Genomic DNA, 5,222 nt, shown 5'->3' with positions numbered 1-5,222 from the left:
AAACATCCGAAGATTATCAAAGGTAAGCGATTAATTTCATTGCTTTTCTGACTTTCGTGACCAAGCTAACCAAGCTAATATATGCCTAACTGTTGTAGCATTGAAAGCTACACTCACAAAAGCTTGGATTTCTTTCGCTGTAAAGTATATTTTCAAAATCTGACACGATAGGTGGATTAACAACAAGCTAAGCTGTGTTTTGGTATATTTCACTTGTGATTGCATGATTATAAATATTTTTAGTAATATTTTTTAATCTGATATGTTTGGAAATGTTCATCTTCCTTTCAGGACCGGAACGAGGCTGGAGTTTTCTCAGCATAACGCGCAACCCAAATGGCGTTTTTTTGTTATAAAAGTAATATTTATCGAACAAAAATAACATTTATTGTGTAACTGGGAGTCTCGTGAGTGCAAACATCCGAAAATTATCTAAGGTAAGCGATTAATTTTATTGCTTTTCTGACTTTCGTGACCATGCTAATTTGGGGCTAGCTGTTGTAGCATTGAAAGTTACACTCACAAAAGCTTGGATTTCTGTCGCTGTAAAATATATTTTCAAAATCTGACACGATAGGTGGATTAACAACAAGCTAAACTGTGTTTTGGTATATTTCACTTGTGATTGCATGATTATAAATATTTTTTGTAATATTTTTGCATTTGGCGCCCTGCAATTCTAGCGGTTGTTTAGGAAAGGGATCCCGTAAAAGGGATCCGTAGCGCAGAGAAGTTAACCCTCTGTTTTCCCCATGGTTTTTGTGCGTGATTGTTTTATGTATGTTCGGTCCGTTATTGTGGTCTCGGTATTACGACATGTTATTGGAATATTTGAGTAAAGTTACTTGTGTTACTCATCTCTGCTGTCCTGYGCCTGACTCTGCACCAGCTACACCCAGACCACTACAATTTTTTAATGGCTAGCTCAGAATATGAGCTTTCCAAAAGGTGTTTATATATTATAGAGATCCGTCCTTTCGGGAGCCTATATCATTTATTTATATATCCCATCATTGGATGCTTCAGTAGTTGGGTTTCCCAAGGGACTCCATAGCCAGCATAGCTGACCTAGGTTGTAAATGTAGAAAAAAAGGAGTTGGCTGGTAATGTGTATGTAACTTTCTCAAACCATTACTGTCCATGATATTGGCCAGTACAGACCATTACTGTCCATGATATTGGCCAGTACAGACCATTACTGTCCATGATATTGGCCAGTACAGACCATTACTGTCCATGATATTGGCCAGTACAGACCATTACTGTCCATGATATTGGCCAGTTCAGATTCCCCATTTGGACAATTGGAAGGATGCAAAAGGCCAGCCTCTAGATTGCAAAGCATGTACCAGACTTTTAGAAAAATATACAGCTACATACAGTAGGCTAGTAGAGTCTGGCAGTTATACATATTGGCTTAGCCCTATAATCCTACTGGTAAACCAACCTGTGAGGCACTGAGTCACTCCTGTTTTCATATCAACTCTATTATCTTATCAGTATTACACACCTAATAGATTTGTCATGAAAACAGAAGTGGATTAGCAACTCACAGGTTTGCCATCCCAATTGGACTATGAACGCATAAAGTAAAATGGCAGGGCAACAACAAACACTTGTTTTCTCCCCCAAGCTTGTTTATGGAATGGAATAAAATAACTGATGCAGTTTGTGTTATTTGAGGTTGTTACCTGTTCTCCATCATCTCTCTGACGGCTGACACACTGGGTCCAGCACCAAGGTGAGTATAATATGGACCCTCCTCCTTCTCTATGATTTGCTCTGTGGAGAGAGAGTCGTTTGTAGAACGCAGCTTCAGCTAATTTCAGGCAAACAAATGGTATGTCCTTGGATGTGACAAATACAGCGGCAGTTAACCACAGCATGTAGCATGCTGTATCACACTAAAGAATTTCCCAATGGATACAAAGAAAGCCATCATCATCTTCATCATTATCATTATTATCCTCATCCTTATAATCCTCATCATTATCATCATCATTATCATCCTCATCGTTATCATCATCATTATCCTCATCATTATCATCCTCATGATTATAATCCTCATCATCATCATTATTTTCCTCATCATTATCGTCCTCATCATTATCATCCTCATCATTATCATCATCATCAGGGTAACTCACTCATGCATCCACAGGAGGGGATCTCAGAGAGTTTCTTGGAGGGGGTGTTAAGCAGATTCTTAGTGGGCGTGTCGAGGAACCTGAGGGGCGATTCCAGGAAGCTGTTCACGTTGTGTTTGGTGGGTGTCGACTCCTCCGATAGATCCAAATCGCCGTTAGCTGACGTGGACAAGACGGTGACCGGACCGGACCTCTCCACTTTGTAATACCCCTGCTGTTGACCCCCAGAGGAGTAGCCATTGGATAAACCATGGTTCAACCCGGTTCTGTGGTTGTTAGAGTCTATGCTGGTGAAACTGGGGATAGTGGAGCTAGCCTTTAGGTTAGCACCGTGCTGCTGCCCAACGTAGGGCTGCGATACCTGAGAATACAATCCTCTTTCACAATCATGTCCTTGTCCAACTCCTTGTCCTTGTAATGGGTCCAGGTGACCGTTGAAATGCGACCACTGTTGGTTGTCATGACCATAACCTTGACTTCGACCACGATCGACGGCTCCAGAGGTTTTGTGGTATTTGACCCCACTGTGGGCGTTACTGTAGTAAAATAGCTGCCGTCGTTCCTCCTGAGCCTCAGTCAGGTACCTTTTCAGATCCATCTGGGCCTGAGGTAGGAACAGGCTCCTCTTGTGGCTGAGCGATGATGTCTTCGGCTGGGGCAGAACCTTCTGGACCCTGGCTCTGTGGGGGGTCTTGCCGTTGGGTATTCGTTTGTACAGGGGGGTACGGTTGTTGGGTTTGTAGCCCTCCTCTTCCAACCCCTCCGTTCCCTTCTTCTTCCTAGGTTTGGAAAGTGTGGTCCTGGGTTTCTTCACAGGGGTCTTCTTGTGGTTGGGTGGTGCTTGTTCGGAGTTGTAGTTGTACTTGATGGCTGAGACTGGAGTTCCTCTGGGAGGGTTGTTCTCTGAGTGCTGGGAGGGGTGGAAACCCTGCTGCTGCTTATGACGTGATTGGATGATGAACGCCAACTCGGCAAGTTGAGCCGCCACCTCTTCCTCATCCCTGTTCCTCCCGCTCTTACCCACCGTCCTCTCTGTTGTTTCCTTGCTGTTCCTCTCCATGTCTTTCCGCTGTCTGAAAGTGCCTTCGCCCCTGTTATGTTGAGAACCAAGGCCTTGGTCTGCTCTCCTGTACAGGTGTTGTCCTGCTCTCTCGGTGCTTTCGTAGGGAAGTCTGTCACAGTCCGAGCTGGCTTCTAGCAGGTCCTGTAGGGACAAGTTGCCAGTGGCTGCGGGGCTACGGGAATGACACTGGATGACATGAGCTTGTCTGGCCACCGGGGAGCGTATGACTGAGGTCTGGTGCAGAGGGGAGCGTATGACTGAGGTCTGGTGCAGAGGGGAGCTGATCACTAGAACTTTGTTGGAGCCCTGGAGAGGGGTGTTTCTATTGGATAAGTGCATGGATGGTGTGGTGGGGTTTTCACCCTGTGCGTCGGTTCTAAAGGGTTCTGGGGAGTTTTGTGGGATAGCTGCCAATAAGGTTAGCGCCTCGATAGCGATAGCCTGGTCATTGCTAATATTCCTCTCTTCTACCAAAGACTGGATGCTTGGCTGAGAGAGATCTGGAGAGGGTTGCTCTCGTTTGACAATAATGTCGAGAGCTTTTCGTGGACTGATGGGAGCACTTTTCAAGCAAATATCCACCTTAAAGTCCTCCGGCTCTGTTTTGAACGAGCGTAGCACCGGGGAACGGGAGCTACACAACTTCTCCTCCAGACCCTTCCTGTCTGTGATAGAGAAACACACCACGGCTGCTAGCGTGGATAGAGCGTCCTCATAGACATCGTCATCATCGCCCCCTAGTGGGGCGGAGGACTGGTCCATGGACCACACCCACGGTTCCTCCACCTTTATCTTCTTCAGAGGAACAGCTATGGTGTCGTCCAGAAGTGCATCCTTCAGCTCAGAGCTGCCTTTGGGGTATGTGGATTTTGTAGTACTTTGGGACTCTAATTGTATCGTAGTATTTTGGGACTCAGGTGACACCGGATGTGAATCCGGACCGGCAATCAGTTGAGCACCGTTGGTTTTAGCCATGTTTTCATTAGCACCGTTGTGAAAAGTCCCAGAAGAAGAGCAGTGGTGCTGCAGAAGAAGTCCATCATTGGTGTCCTCCAGGCCAGGCTCTCTCTTGATAAGTGCTGCTGGTCGTCCATCTCGGATTGGGGCAAGAGTGTGGACGTGGGGAGGGTGTGTGAAGTGGTGTGTGTGAGGTATGTGACCCTCCTCGTCGTCCTCCGCTGCCGTATAGGTGTCCTCTGCCATCTGGACAGGGCCTCTGCCATTAACTGAGCTGTCCTCTGGAACCACCTGGGAGAGAGAGAGAAGAGAGAGAGAGAGGAGAGAGCGAGAGAGAAAGAGAGAGAGAGAGAGAGAGAGAGAGAAAGAGAGAGAGAGAGAGAGAGAGAGATTTAACATTTTAAACCAACCTCTACAACCTGAACCTATTGTGTGTGTACGTGTGTGTTTTGTGTGTTTCCAGCACAGCATTAGCACAAGAGCCAGAACAGAGAAGATACTTTACAACTTAGGTAAACTTTGTTACTTAACTGAATACCAGTTTAACCTAACAAAAATCTGATTACTTAACTAAATACTGATACTTAACTAAATACTGTTTACTTAACTAAATACTGTTTACCTAACTAAATACTGTTACTAACTAATACTGTTACTTAACTAAATACGTTTAATTAAGTAAATAACTGTTTACTTAACTAAATACTTTGTACCTCCACAGTTTGGAGCATATAACAAGGCAGAAGACATTATGTAGGTCATTTTTTTGCTGGCTAGAGCCTGAGTTTTGGCTAACTTTCATACCAGAGACTGCACCATAACAACGAACTCTACCAAAACCAAACCAAGACAGCATGGTGTGCTAGAGACTGCTCCCCCCTGCCTAAGTCACAGATACAAGTTCACTGTCACATCGCTGTTCATGGTCACTGATGGTGCATGTCTGTGTGTGGTGTGGTGTGTGTGTGTTGTGTGTGTGTGTGTGTGTGTGTGTGTGTGTGTGTGTGTGTGGTGTGTGTGTGTGTTGTGTGTGTGTGGTGTGTGTGGTGTGTGTG

General features: G+C 45.2%; 1 pseudogene; it reads right to left on the bottom strand.

The window, feature by feature from the left end:
• LOC111951942 (methylcytosine dioxygenase TET3-like) overlaps positions 1 to 4,491 on the bottom strand; it is a 24,240-nt pseudogene extending 19,749 nt beyond the window's left edge.
• Positions 4,492 to 5,222: the final 731 nt, after the last annotated feature.

Source organism: Salvelinus sp. IW2-2015, linkage group LG25 (assembly GCF_002910315.2).
Source record: "Salvelinus sp. IW2-2015 linkage group LG25, ASM291031v2, whole genome shotgun sequence".
Lineage (NCBI taxonomy): Eukaryota > Metazoa > Chordata > Actinopteri > Salmoniformes > Salmonidae > Salvelinus > Salvelinus sp. IW2-2015.
The sequence above is the reverse complement of the archived record's forward strand: the minus strand, read 5'-3'. Positions and strand labels throughout refer to the sequence as shown.